Source organism: Camelus ferus, chromosome 5 (assembly GCF_009834535.1).
Source record: "Camelus ferus isolate YT-003-E chromosome 5, BCGSAC_Cfer_1.0, whole genome shotgun sequence".
Taxonomy (NCBI): domain Eukaryota; kingdom Metazoa; phylum Chordata; class Mammalia; order Artiodactyla; family Camelidae; genus Camelus; species Camelus ferus.
The window spans coordinates 31,659,230-31,674,455 of record NC_045700.1 but is presented as its reverse complement, the minus strand read 5'-3'; the positions used below and the strand labels follow the sequence as shown (position 1 = coordinate 31,674,455).

The window sequence follows — 15,226 nt, the reverse complement described above, 5'->3', positions numbered from 1 at the left end:
GCGCAGAGCACTTGGACCACTATGGTTCTCACCAATACTCCCCTTGCCTTGGGTTTCAGTGGTCTCAGTGTCTTTATAGACAACCCTTCCACTTCGTGGGCCTCTCAGCTCATTTACCCCTGATTCCTCCAACCACCTGAACCCCACCATATCTCACCCCCTCTCCCCCTCAGCCACGCAGTAGGTCATTGTCAGCCAAGAGGGGCTGGAGAGGGATCTCAAGAGGTGAGTTGCCCAACTGGAAGAAGGTGCAAGGAGCCGACATGGAGCAAAACAGCACTTTATTGCAGTACAAGTGGGTGGTGTGCACAGTGGACGGCGGCCCTCAGGTGTAAGCACTTGTCCTTTTATGATGTTAGTGGCGCATGCGTGGTGTTCATAATGCTGACTCATGCTACTAGCGCATGCGTACATTTATCTCTTACCAGGTGCAAGCTATTGTGAACTTTCGCCTGGGCCCCATGGACCACTCACTTAAGGCTGCCAACAGTTATACACAGATTAACCAAACTGCCCCTTCTCCAGAATCTCCTATTTAAGCCATCTCCTCTCTGACCAGGTCCTCTCATCTTCCCAGACGCTAATTTTAGTTCCCAGACCCCAATTACTCTTCATCTTCATTGGGACCTGATTTATATTATCTGAGCGTCTATTCCCGCCCCCACATCTCCTTCCTGTTTTAGCTTCTATTTTACCAATGTGAGATCAAACCGCTCCTAATTATAAACAGCTTCTCCTATTCACGCAGGAAGCTCAGGATCCTCCCTTGTTTTGCTGTCCATGCTTAATGAGACGCCAACCCTGGTAAAAATCAACTTACTTCACTCACAGACTCACTGCATTTGCTCTGAACCTGTCCTAGCATAGCTGACAGCGGCTAGTGAAAAATACACAGCCATGCTAACCGGCAAAATCTTGAGCCATGACCACTAATCTCGTGTGGTCCTGGTCTACTCATGTGCCTTCTCTCCCAGAATTATGTTATTCTCTGGCCTCGGACATCTAACACATCCCTCTCCCTAGCTTTCTATTCGTTGAGACAAAAGAAATAATCAGAAAAGAAGTTCCACTGGCCCTGGCAACTCCTCTGAACCTGTGCCCACACACTCTGCCATCTCTCCTATCACTTGTGGACGACCCGCTGGGGCTCCAGTCTCCAGCCACTCTGTTTCTGCACCAGATTCCAGTCCTTCTCCCACGTGCAAGGACGTCCTTTGAGAAATTTCTCCTTTGTCCCGCCTCATCAATTCACATGAGCATACAAACTTTAGTATTTCCTACCAGAAGAGACAGAGAGGGAGAGGGAGAGAGAGCAAGCCTTCGTCCTTACCTTTCCAACGAATCCGTATCCAGCAGTGCCCTCCATGTTGCTAAGTAAGACACAGCAGTCAATGCTCTGCTCTTGATAGTATCTGGCCAGTTACCCTCTCCTTCTCGAAACATTTTCTTTGGCGGAAACCTGTAACAGCTCTCTTGCTTGCGTCTTCACTGACTACACCATCTTTGTTTCCTTTGCTGATAGACTCCGCCTCCTCCAGCCTCTAAACCAGTGCTTCTCAATTCCCGCTGAATATGAGAATCACCTGGTTCCCTGGTAGTTTAAAACAAAAAGAATCACCTGGTAAATTTTTTAAATACATTGATGCCCAAGCCTCAAGCAGACTAATTAAATCAGAATCTCTGGGGGCGAGGTATCAGGCTTGGGCCATTCTGTTAAAGATTTCCCAGGTGATTCTGATGTGCAGCCGGGCGGAGGACTACTGTAAACACTGGTGTGCCCCAGGGCCCCATCTCAGACCTTGAGTATCTTCTATCCACACTTCCCTAGTGATCTCATCCAATCTCTTGGCTTCAATACCTGATGTCTTCTAAACTGGTACCTGCAGCCCAAGCCTTTCTCGTGAACTCCGGAATTCTATATATGACTCCCTGTTGTCATCTACACTTAGATGTGTAATATGTTTCTCAAAGTTAACGTGTCCTGCATTCAGCCCTAAGAACTAGCAATTTCATCTTTCCAGCTCCACAGACCCACACACAGGTAAATGCTGTGATCTTGAAGTCACCATTTATGCCTCTCCTATAATCTCATCTCCAAACTGTCAGCCAGTTCTGTTTCAAAATAAGCCTAGGCTCTGATTACTTCTCTCACCACTTTCAATGTTAAACTCGGATTTTAGCCCTTATCTTCTTTTACTGCATTATTGCTCTAGTTCAGCATGTCATGCCACTGCTTAGAAACGTAACAGCATCAATCACCTAAACTCCCTCTATGATGTGAGCACCTGCTCCCACTCTGAACCCATCTCCCTTCACCCTCTTTTACTCTTTCCACTCCAAGCGCACTAGGTATTGTACTATCCTGAAGCACGGCAGGTACACTCTTGCTTTTGTACTTGGTGTTCCATCGCCCTGGAACATCCTTCCCTCAGATATCTCTCCTGATTCACTCAAATGCCATTTCATCAGCAAGCTCTTCCCTGGCCACCCTACACAAAACGGCACCTCCTCAGCCTGCACTCCCTATTAGCCACCTCGGCTCCACATGTGTGTTTGTTTTCAGTCTCTCCAAATAAAATAGAAGCTTCTCAAGGGCAGGGTTTTTATCTAAGCCTGGAATGGCTCTGGGCAAGTTGTAGGCATTCAGTAGCCACTTTCTGAGCAAATGAGTCCTGGTGGGGAGCTAAGGAGTCTAGCCATAGCCTATGTGATGCTCTGGTAAGTAAAGGAACACCATAGACCAGACAAGGCTTTTGGAAACAATACACCTTGGAAGCCTTCGCCCTTTCCCCTTTTATTAGGATTATCCCTTTGAATTGGGTGTGGAAATTGGGACAAGACTAAAACAGATATTGCATTACTGTGGCTTAAAATAAATCATTGCGAGATGCATATTCTCTGAGTCATGCTCGAGCTGGAACATTTTCTTCCTTCATTTACATACTCTCTGTCTCTTTCCTAAATTCTCTAAGACCCTACAGAACCACAGTTCCTGAGAGAGAAGTCTTGGTACTGTTACCAAAACATTCATCAAATAAGTAAAATCAAACACCACAGTGCAGGATAAAAATGAAATCAAAATATATTGGATAGTAAAAATAAGTCTCACTGAAACTGAAATTCAGTCCTGTATCTACACTACAAATTTTAAATTACAAGCAGAACTCCAGCCCCCTCCACCCCCTGCAATCAAGGAAATGAAGTTGGATGTCTTCCTGAAAAATTTTATAACTGAGCCAAAAAAGAAAGGAAGGCCTTTTGCCAGAGTCAGTTCTGAGAATCCTTAGGGGCCAAACACAAGTTAAATGTTGAATGCTAAAATCTGATACTTCCTATTTACATGGTAGCAACTAAATGACCAACTACAACAATACTTTTAACGAATTCCACTTACTCAATTTATCTGCAAAATTTCCTTAAATATTTTAACCAGGATTTTTCTTTACTGCCTGTGTGTTAAAATTTTCTAATTATGTATGACAGTCTCTAGTTCTTAAATATTAGCAAAACTTAGCACTCCCTTTACTTTAGGACAAACTTTTCAAAGATTAAAAAGTAGAAAGAAAATTTCTATCTTTTGAGAGTCAGGTAAATATGTGAATCCAGCATATTGTTTCCTACACACACTAGATGTCACTATATGACCTGAAATATTGGCTGCAATCTGATCTATTTCTTTACTATCTTCATAGGCTAGATCGGCACATGGTACACAATAATTCCAAGGCATGTTTCCCAAACAGCCGGCCCTCTTGCTTGTATCTGGTCAATTGCATCCATAAAAATAAATTCCTTTTCACCTCCCTCAGCAATTCTGTACATTAAACTGCAAAACAACATTATAGTTTCCCTTTTCATCAGCTCCCCCCTTCCCAAATTCTAATATCAAATAGAAATGTTTGCACTTGATGAGTAAAGAATACACTCTGTTCTAAAAAATTGCTGGGAGAGACTTAAAGAAAGTAACAATTAGCTACTGGGCTAAATGTGTTTCAAATTCAACATCTAGTTCTTGAGTGCCTTCTGTGTATCAGACATCACAGGCAGCAGGAGACCGACACACGAAGCAGGTAAAACAACAGCTGTGGGACCACAGAGGTAGAGGCTCAGGAGGGATTCAGGCCACAGACATCAAGCCCAAAGAAAAATAGCTAATCTGCATTTTAAAAACTCATTTAACTGACAGAATTCACCAGTGAAATCACTTGAAATGAGTTTTTTTAATTAAAAAAATTCACTTTAACAGACATAGGCCTAGGAAGATTTTCTGTTTCACATTATGTCAATTTTTGATAAACTTTATTTGCCAAGAAATTGGTCCATTTCATTTAAGTTGTAAAATTTTTGGAATAAAAGTTGTTGACAGTATTTGATTGTTTTCCTTTTAATATGTATAGGACCTTTCATTTCCAGCATTGGTGATTTGATTTCTCTCTCACTAAACAATGATCATTTTTGTTTGGGGTTTATCAGTTTTGGTCATATCTTCAAAGAACCAGGCTTTCATGTTAATTTTTTCCTATTGTTCATCTGCTTTCTATTTCATTGATTTCTTCTCTTAGTTTTATTATCTGCCTTCTATTTTGGGGGGATTATTTCAGTCTCACTTATCTAGCTTCTACTGGTCAAGCTTTAGGTCATTCATTTGGGGCCTTTCATTTCTAATAGTATTTAAAGCTAAGTGTCCCCCTAAATGCTGCTTTTGTTACATCCCACATATTTTGATATATTGTTTTCTCATTATCATTTAGTTTGAAAATTCTATTTCATTTATGTTTTTCCTTTTACTCATGGACCATTAAAAAAATGTAGGTTGTTAGATGACTAGATAAAGTTGTGATATATTTACACAATGGAATACTACTCAGCCATAAAAAAGAGTAAAATAGTGACATTTGCAGCAACATGGATAGACCTATAGATGGTCATATGAAGTGTAGTAAGCTAGAAAGAGAAAGAAAAATACCATATGATATCAATTATATGTGGAATCTAAACAAAAATGACACAAATGAACTTATTTACAGAATAGAAACATACTCACAGGCACAGAAAACAAACTTACAGTTACCAGGGGGGAAAGGGGTGAAAGGGAATAATTTGGGAGTTCAGGATTTGCAGATACTAACTACTATATTTAAAACAGATAAACAAGTTTCTACTGGGGAATTGCACAGGGAATTGCATTCAATATCTGACAGCAACCTATAATGAAAAAGAATATGAAAAGGAATATATGTATATGTATGACTGAAACATTATGCTGCACACCAGAAATTGACACAACATTGTAAACTGACTGTACTTCAATTGAAAAAAGTAGGTTGTTAAATTTCCAAATATGGGGGGGGTTCATAAATGTTTCATTATAACTGAATACCAATTTAATTGTCTTACCATCAGAAAATATGGTCTATAATATTTCAAAACTTTTAAATTTAGTGAGATTAGTTTTAGGGTCCAACATATGGTCTATCTTGGTGACTGTATCACATACACTAAAAGAGTGTACTCAATAGTTATTAAGGGAGGTACGCATATTCAAAAAAATATCAATTGGGTCAAAGTGGTTGCAGCTTATTTTTTGAGTTCTCTTAGCTCTGCTACTATGTCCACTTTTACATGAACATTGTTTCTTTCTTTCTTTGTGGTTCCTGTTTAGCTCAATTTGTTTTCTATTCCCAGTACAGTGGGGCTTTGACTTTGATGTGGAAGGGAAATTTGGCTGACTCATTCTGAGAGTTCATGATCTCAGGCTCTCCTGTCAGCTCCGTTTGTCTTTTCTGCGGATCACAGGTACTCACCCATTACTGGGTTGTGCAAACCAACCCAAAAAGTATTAATGATGTTCTCCAATTGCTTCACTAAGCTTCTGGACAAGTACCTGTGAGCTGATTTGATATTCTCATGTCCTTCAGATACCCTATTGCTTTCCTCTGTTTCTTCCCACACTGATGCTAATCATACATTGGTCTTAAAGCTGTTGGTGGGTTGCCCTATATTTTAGGGATAGTGGGGATATTTCATCACCTCATTTTGTTGTAGATGCTTCCCTGGAGTTTGATTTTCATAAATTAACTGTCCTGTGTGTTTTAATTTGGGGGGGGGGGTGCCGTTTGAGAAGATACATAAACTATTCCACCATCCAGTTTCACTGGGTCCATATGTTACAAAATTCATCTTTTGATTTGAAATTCTTAATTAATATAGAAATAAACATAGTATGGTTTGGATCTGTTTCTGAGTTTCCTCATATGCTCTTCTGGCCGTTTCCTTCATTAGTACTGTACTGTTTCAGTTCTTACAGGGAAAGTCTATGCTCATTGGTATCCCTTTCAAAATGATTTCAATATTTTCATTAAGTATTAAAGTAAATCCCTTTGGGATTTTGACTGAAACAACACTATGCCTTATAAATGAATTTAGATAGAATTAAGCTCTTTAACTATATTAACTACCTCATCCAGGAATGTGGTACATTATTTGTTTATGCAAATTTTCTTTTATGTTTTCTAGCACAGTTTTAAAGTTCTTCTTTGTAAAGCTTCACATTTAAGTTTATTTTAGGCAGATTATATGTTTCATGGTTATTGTGAAGTGGCTCATTTCTAACATATTATAATCTGTTATTGTTGGGTTAAAGGAAACTTATTATTGCACATTGACCATTTGGCCTTTTTTATTTAAACTCCTAATTAGAAAAATTATGTTCATATATTATATAACAAACTAATATGTGATATGTTAATGTATTTTATACTTATTCTTAGAATAAACCATAATTGGTTGGGGATAGTATTAAGATACTATTAGGTTGACTTAACAGGTGTTTTCTTTATAATTTTGCATTTATTCTTAAACAAGGATAGTCTGTGGTTTATTTTTGGTATAGTACTTTTAAGCTTGGGGTATCAGGGTAAAGCCACATTTACAAAATGTATAAGGAGGCTCTCCAACTGTGTATGTGATCTTTGTAGAGCATGAGAGCATTTGTTTCTTGAAAGCCTGATTTAATTCATGAGTAAGATGGTTTAAGACCAATATCCTTCTTCAAAGCAAAATTTTAATTACTTTTCCAATACAGTATCTGAGTTTTGACCTGCTAGGATTTTTTTTAAACTTGGGCCAATCTTGATAACTTACATTTGTCTAACAAATCAACTACCCTTTAAAATGAATTTGTATAATAGAAAAGAACAAATCTGACTCCATATTAGATCTGTTCCTTCGGCTTTAACACTATGCTCTGTTTCCTGGACTGGCTCTGCACCTTTTGTAAAAGAATGCTGCCTATAGCCTGAAATATACAGGATAGCCTATTCTCAAGGCTCTAACCTTTAAGGGTATTAACATTTTTGCATTCATATAAAGATAAAAAGCTGCAGAATAGAAAAGAACATTTGTCTTGTTGGAGGTTTGCAGGAATACCACGACCTGACCTACGTGGACAGTTGCAAGAACAAAGGATTCCAACACCAAGAAGTTTGAAACAACCAACCACACCCCCTCCCTTTTTAATATAAAAGGAGCCTGGATTCTGACTTGGGAAAAATGGTTCTCTAGGACATTAATCCCCCAACTTCTTGGTCTGCCTACTTTCTGAATAAAGTCGTTATTCCTAGCCCTAACACCCCGTCTTCTGATTTATTGGCCTGTCGTGCGGCAAGCAGAATGAGTTTGGACTCAGTAACCTTTACATAGAATTATCTACAATACCCTCTTTTAAGTTTGAACCGACTATCTCGAGATCATAGTTTTCTAGGATTGATGCAATAAATTACAACAAACTTTCTGGCTTAAAACACTTGTTATCTTCTAAGTCCAAAACGGGCCTCACTGGGCTAAATTCAAGGAGTGGGCAGGGTTGTTTTACTTCCTAGGAGCTCTAGCGGGGGAGTCTATTTCCTCAACCTTTTCAACTGCTGGAGGCCATCTACATTCCTTGGCTCATGGCCCTCTTGCTCCTTACTCAAAGCCAGCAACAGCAATCAAAGCTCTCATATCAAATCACTCTGATCTCTTCTGCCTCCCTCTTCCCTATTTAAGGACCCTTGTGATTACATTAATACTACCCAGGAATCCAGGATAATCTCATTTTAAGGTCAACTGGTTAGCAACCTTCCTTCCATCTACAACTTTCCCCTTTGCCATGTAAGGTAACATTCAAAGGTTCTAGGGTCAGCACATAGTCATACCTTGGATGACCATTACTATGCTCTCCACACTGTGATTGTAAAATTATTCTTTTAAATTAACTTTTAGAGTAATTGCATTACATTGTGGTCAAAAAATGTGCTGAGGGTTTTTTTTCTTTTGTAGTTTCAGTGTAGTCAAATGTTATTTGTTCAGTTTCTGTTACTTTCATTATGAGAAACTGCTTTATATTTTAGTCTAGGTATTATGACTCATTTATGGAATGGATTTTATTCTGATATATGACATGGAAAAGGAATCTAATTGGATTTAATTTAATCCAAGCAAATTATAGCACCATTTACTCTGTAACTCATCCTTTCTCCTATTGATTTGTAATAGTTCTATTTTCTCACTTAAATTCTTAAGCACACCACGGGACATGTGTTCTATTCTGAATGAGAATGGCCCCTTAGCTTACAGCACACGTAAAAATCAACTCAAAATGTATTGAAGACTTAAATGAAGACCTGAAACTATTAAACTTCTAGAAGAAAACATAGGCATTAAGCTCTTTGATGTCAATCTGGGGAATGATTTTTTTTTTTTTTTGTATTTGATACAAAAATGAAGACTACAAAAGGAAAAACAAGTGGGGGTACATCAAACTAAAAATCTTCTGTACAATAAAGAAAAAATCAACAAAATGAAAAGGCAATTAATAGGATGAGAGAAAATATTTGCAAACCGTATTTCTGATTAGGGTTTAATATTCAAAATATACAAGGTACTCATACAACAAATAAATAAATAAATAACCTTTTCAAAAATGGGCTAAGGATCTGAATAGACACTTTTCAAAGAAAACATACAAATGGCTGACATGTATGTGAAAAGATGCTTAACATCACTAATCATCAGGGAAATGCAGGTCAGAACCACAATGAGATAGTGCCCCATGCCTGTTAGAATGCTATTAGTCAAAAGATAACAAGTGTTGCCAAGGATTAGAGAAAAGGGCACTGCTAATGGGAATGTAAGTTTATACAGCCTTGATGGAAAACAGCATGGAAGTTCCTCAGAAAATCAAAAATAGAACTACCATCTGATCCAGCAATCCCACTTCCTGGGTATATAGCCAAAGGAAATAAAATCCTTATCATGAAGAGATACCTGCATTTTGTGCTCATTGCAGCATTATTCACAGTAGTCAAAACTTGGAAGCAATCTAAGTGCCTATCGATGGATGAAGGGATAAAGAAAATGATAAATATATACAAATATATACATACACACATTGGAATATTATTTAGCCTAAAAAAGAAGGAAATCTTGCCATCTGCAACAAAATAGTTGACCCTGGAAGACGTTATGGTAAGAGAAATAAGCCAGACAGAGAAACACAAATACTGCATGATCTCAGTTATATGCGCAATCTAAAAAGTCAAACTCATAGAGTCTTGGTGGTTACCAGGGGCTGGTGTGGTAGGGGAAAATGGGGAAATGTTCATCCAAAGTTACAAACTTTCAGTTCTAAGATTACTAAGTTCTGGAGACCTAATGCACAGCATGGTGACTATAGTTAATAATACTATATTCAGTATTTCAATATTCAAGCATTGAATACTTGAAATTTACTAAGAGAATAGATCTCAACTGTTCTCACTGCCTCCCTGAAAAAGTAATTATGTTAGGATATGGATATATTAATTAGCTTGATTATGGAAATCCTTACACAATGTTTGTGTACATCCAAACATCATATTGTACACCTTAAATATATACCATTTTTGTCATTTATACTTCAATAAATCTGGAGAAAGTAAGTCTGGAGGCTAGTAATTCCACTTGCATGTGCTAACTTCTATTGACAGTCTACCCTGCCACAACCAAATATAAGCTAAGTTTGAGAAAAAGTAAACGTGCCCCACCAACTTTAAATGTCTAAGTGCTATCCAAAAAATTCTTGGACAACAGGGGACAAGAAGAGATACTTGACATTTAGGAGTTAACAATTTAAAAAGGGAGATGGATAAGGCTCCATTATTTTTTTCCCCTAGGGTTCTCAATTGTCTCTGCCTTCTAACATTGAAACTAGCTTTGGATGTATCACAGATGCATCATCCAGAAATTGGATGAGTTTCAACAATGCCACTATGTGAGCTCCTTAGAGATTAAATACAGGCAGGCTCTCCAGCAATGGCTTTGCAGAATGCAGTCAGACCACTAGATGGATTCGTGAACCACCAAAGACATCATTAACTGAGTTGGACACAGAGCTGGTTGGTATGACTATCAAAGTGAAAGTGGGTCACGGCAGCCTGGAGAAAAAAAAGAGAGAGAGATTTTCAAAGCATCACAAAAGCACCACTGGAAGCAGAGTATTACAGCACAGGGTTGCTGAGAGACAAGGAGGACCTAAAAGAACACCCTAGCAGGAAGGACTCAGAGTCACTGCTCAGTGTGCGTGGATGTGACTCGCCAAACGCAGAGATGCAGCAAGAGGAGAAGCCGGCATCACAGAGAAAGAACTGAAGCTCACAGGGTAGAAACGCCTTCCCTGGTCATCTCAGTCAGGTCCCCTGTGGGGACAATGGCCTCTTTCACAAAGCTGTTCAGCACAACTGAAGACACTGAAACCAAAAGTGGGTGTTTACCTTCTGGGTGCTGTCTTTTATGAATTCTAGAAATGAGAAGCCACCTCTGTCACAGGGCTACCCGGCACCTCTGGTGTGATTTCTTTAACATCACAGGACTTTATACTCTCCATTTACCTTAATAATCCTTAGCACTGCCTGCAGATATTCTTTCTAAAATGCAAATATGACTTTTTCTGTCTGCTGCTGAAAACCCTTCAGTGGATCCCCAGGGCTTTCAAGTGGAAATCTGAATTCCATAAGATAATATAAAAGCACTCCGTGGGCTGGCCTTTCCAAACTCTCTAATCATTCTCCATCTTGTAGTGGTCAACATTCCAAAAATACAGAATTACTTGCAGATACAAAGCAGTAAAATACACCTTCTCGCACACCTTCGCGCATTCATCACACTTCACCTGGGTAACCTCTCTTCAACTCACCCTTCAAGACTCAGCTCACTACCATTGCTCATCCTGCACTCTCCCAGTGCCCCAGTGCATCTGGCTTAGATGTTCTTCATCTACCTCCCACAGAATCAGTCTACAGTATTGGCCTCTTTGTTGGTCTGCCCTCCCAATTACCAGAAAGCAGAGACTGCATCTCTTAGTTCTTGCCTTTGTCCTTTCAGGATGCTACAACAGAAATACCATAGACTGTAAACATGTATTTCTCACCATTCTGGAGGCTGTCAAGTCCAAGATCAAGTTGCTGACAGGTTCAGTGTCTGTGGGGGCTCCCTCTTTGGTTCATAGATGGCCATTTGCTCTATATAACTTCACATGGTGGAAAAGGCAAGGGAGCTCTCTGGGGTCTTTATTATAAGGGCACTAATCTCATTCATGAGGGTGGACCCCTCATGACCTAATCACCCCCAAAGGTCCCACTTCCTAATACCATCATATGATGGTTTTCAACATATAGATTTTAAAATATGAATTTTGGGGGTAGAGCAGTGATATTGGTAGGTGACTTGTTCAATGTCATCATACTGACTTATTTATGTCTTTAAAGATTTTTTCAACTAGAGAATCACAGATGTGCATACAGTAAATGTTGGACTATTGGTGCCATGATTATCAGTGAATAAACACAGAAACGTTGCCACTCCTGCTTGTTATCTAAAAATAGGTGACCTTCATTGTTTCCCTCCATTGTGTCTACAAAATTGCAGAAGGCATACATCTCTATAAGCTCAAATATACAAGTAAAAATTCATCGTGCTATGGGATTTTGTTTTCCCCTTTTTCTTCCAGGCTGATGTCTCCTTCATATTTTTATATATTCAAGGGAAAAAGTACACATTTGTCCTATGGAAATGAAAGCTATAATCCTGCCTTAGATGAACTGAGCTGAAGCCAAGAAATTGGAGAAATTGCATCTTCCATGCCTCTTTGCAGCCACTTGCTTCTCTCCATTCTGACACTGGTGCAAGTCCTGTTTCTCTCATGTGGGAAAGGATGCACCAGTGGCAGTAAAAGCTTTAAGCAGCTCGGTCGCTTTTTTACTTTAAAGTCTAAATCATGCAGACTTGAAAGAGTGGGCAGAAAATCAGAATGAAATAATGGCAAAAATTGCATGGAGGCAAAAATTGTCTATGCTGCACATCTAAAAATAGGTCTAGGATGTATCATTCTGAGAACTGCTTGGCATGTTCAGAGGTCAGGGTTTTTTAATCAAGCTTGGGCGTGAGTTATTGCATGCTTTCCTTGGCCCTTTGTCTCAACAACAGTAAAACGGTACTAACAGAGGAGAACATCATGGCTGCTGCTCACTGTTTCACTCCACATGCCTGTGCTTTGAAGGAGCGCTCTGACTCACAGAGGTCACCCGTGTAACACCCAAACAGTCTTCACTCTCCTCCCACAGAAAGAAATCGACCGTCACCAGATGGCCTTGGGTCAGAGATCCAGGGAGCGTATTTAAATAAAAGAGGAAGAGACAGGCACCTGGTTTAACTTTTATTGTTTCCCTTACTTGCTGGCTGTTTTTCCTCTGAACCACCTTTAACAAAGTAGATGCAAAAAAAAAAAAAAAAAAAAACAACGAAAGATAACTTATGCAGATACAGTCTGTAGATTTTAGAAGATTAAATTTTAAATTTTTCATTAAAAATGAAAGTTTACATATTTTCTATTGTAAACAACTTGATACCTGGAATCTCTTGTTTTAAAAATTCTAAACTTTAAAATTTTGTCAGTATTATTATTTACCTATTATGGTCCATTTAGAGTGGGAGCAAACTTATAGCAAAATACCTTCTAGATAGATCATTATGTTAAATGGAAGGCAATGCAAATATTAAAAAGTTTTACAAATAAAAAGAATAATACATAAATAATAAATTCTGAATGAGGATAAACATTCCAAGTTTAGAAGCAATAAAAAAATCCTTCCTCAGTCAATAGCTTCCTGAATACATAGCACACGCTAGCTTTGCTGATGGTAGCAATTCACTGGATAATTTTTTTGCACAGGGTCAGAGACCAACCTCGGGAAAATGCTTTAGCCTGTTTTTTGTTCCACAGTGAATTCTGGGAGACACTCTTCTTTCTCTCTCTTAGATAATTAATTCATTCTTTTAAAAAAACAGGTTTGTTGAGATATTTACTGTGTACAATCTGATGTGTTTGGACATATGCACTATGTTGTCCGGCAGACACCTAGAACTTACTGGTTTGGCATAACTGAAACTTCGTGCCTATTGAACAACTCATTTTCCCCATCCCCCAGCCTCTGGCAACCACTATGGCAGTTTTCTGCTTCTCTGAGTCGATTTTAGACACCCTGTATAAATGGAATCATATAGTATTTGTCTTTCTGTGACTGGCTTATTTCACTTAGTCGAGGTGGGTTTTATGTATAATGGGGTTGGCTTAACTTTGTACATCACAGAAATTCACTTTATTTCACTTCACTTTCATCTCTGCTAAGGTTTTATGGATGACCAAGGGAAGGACAGCATACGTTTGTTTGCTGGTGTGAAGGGACCATCTACCTCTACCATCCACTATTCACATTCTTTTCCAAGATCAGCCAGGCAACTTCCAAGAAGGATGTGAAAGGTCTCCTGGGCTGGGTTATTTCTAAACGTTTTCTAGTGGATGGCTGTGGATGATCTATATAATCTGAGACTCAGAACAGCTTTCTTGTACCTGGTACCTAGTGAGAAAGAGAAGACATGCTCAAAATGCTGGCTATGCTGGGGCTGATATTGGATATAAAATGTAGATGCCGTGTTTTATTAGGGAAACTATTAATTTTATGATAGCAATGCTAGACTGTTCATAAGATGAAAAACTCATGGAAGAGTCTGCAACATTTTCACATCCCAGTTTGATGCCTTGGCAGATGTTATGGGAACACCTGCAAGATCATTAAAGCAAAGCCAGGTCGAAGTGTACATCCCCAGTGAGCCACCTGCCAAAAGCTATTGTGCTAGTCTTGTTTGACCCTGTGTCCCCATATAGGTCTAATGTGAAAGAACTTTCTCTGATGTAATAAATCTGTGCTTTCCCCTTAAAAAAAAAAAAAAAAAAGCAATGAAAGAAATCACAGGTGAAAATCTTGATGCATTTATGTATGTGAGAAAATTCTATGTACCCAAAAAGAATATAGTCCCATTTAAAAGGCAAATGAATGGGGAAAACATTTGTAAATATGTCATATATAAGGTTAATATATTTGATGAAGAAGACTTATTATAAATCAATAAATCAATATTAATGACAAAATGTCAAATGAGAAAGACAAAGGACCTGATCCTGATTATAAAGACTATACAAATTAGGATACACAGTTCTGTGACACAAATGTAGAAACACTGTCCTCCATAAAGATAAATATGCAAATTCAAATAAGGTACCATTTTTTCCTTATCAAACTTGCAAAGGTAACTTTTAAAAATCATACTTGGTGTTCAAGAACAGCATTTCCTAAGGGCACTTGCTAAGAATACAAATTTAGGGGGTCCATCCCAGATCCACCAAAGCAGAATCCCAGCAGATGGATCTAGAAAGCAAGTTAGGGAAATTCCAATTCAATTGGCTTATAGTAGGACCTGGGAATTGGTCATGTCCCAGCCCAGTCCTAGGTGATCTTAAGATAAGGCAAGTTTGAAAACATTGCTCTAAGCAGCGATTTTCTGCCATAGCTGGTCTATTCAATCACCTGAGAGATTTTAAGAAATACAGACACTTGAGTCCTACACTCAGAAATTCTGACTTAAACCTTGTGGGTTCGATTTGGATGTCAGCAATTTTAAAAAGCTCTTTAGGTGATTCCAAAACACGGCTGAAGTTGAAAACATACACTCTAGAGTGAGAAAATGACATGATAAAATGGGTATCTGTATGCTTTTCGAATGGGAGTGAGGATGTGTACTACCCTTTTTACAAACAATATGGCTGTTTGCTTTTTATTAAAAATAATATCGTTTTCACTAAAAATTGCAGTTG

At 38.6% G+C, this 15,226-nt stretch overlaps 1 long non-coding RNA gene across 1 annotated transcript; it reads left to right on the top strand.

The window, feature by feature from the left end:
- Positions 1–222: 222 nt before the first annotated feature.
- LOC116663865 lies at positions 223–14,983 on the top strand. Its single transcript, XR_004320230.1, has 3 exons — positions 223–304; positions 1,950–1,953; positions 14,972–14,983. It is a non-coding gene; the product is annotated as an uncharacterized LOC116663865 (long non-coding RNA).
- The last annotated feature ends 243 nt before the right edge of the window (positions 14,984–15,226 follow it).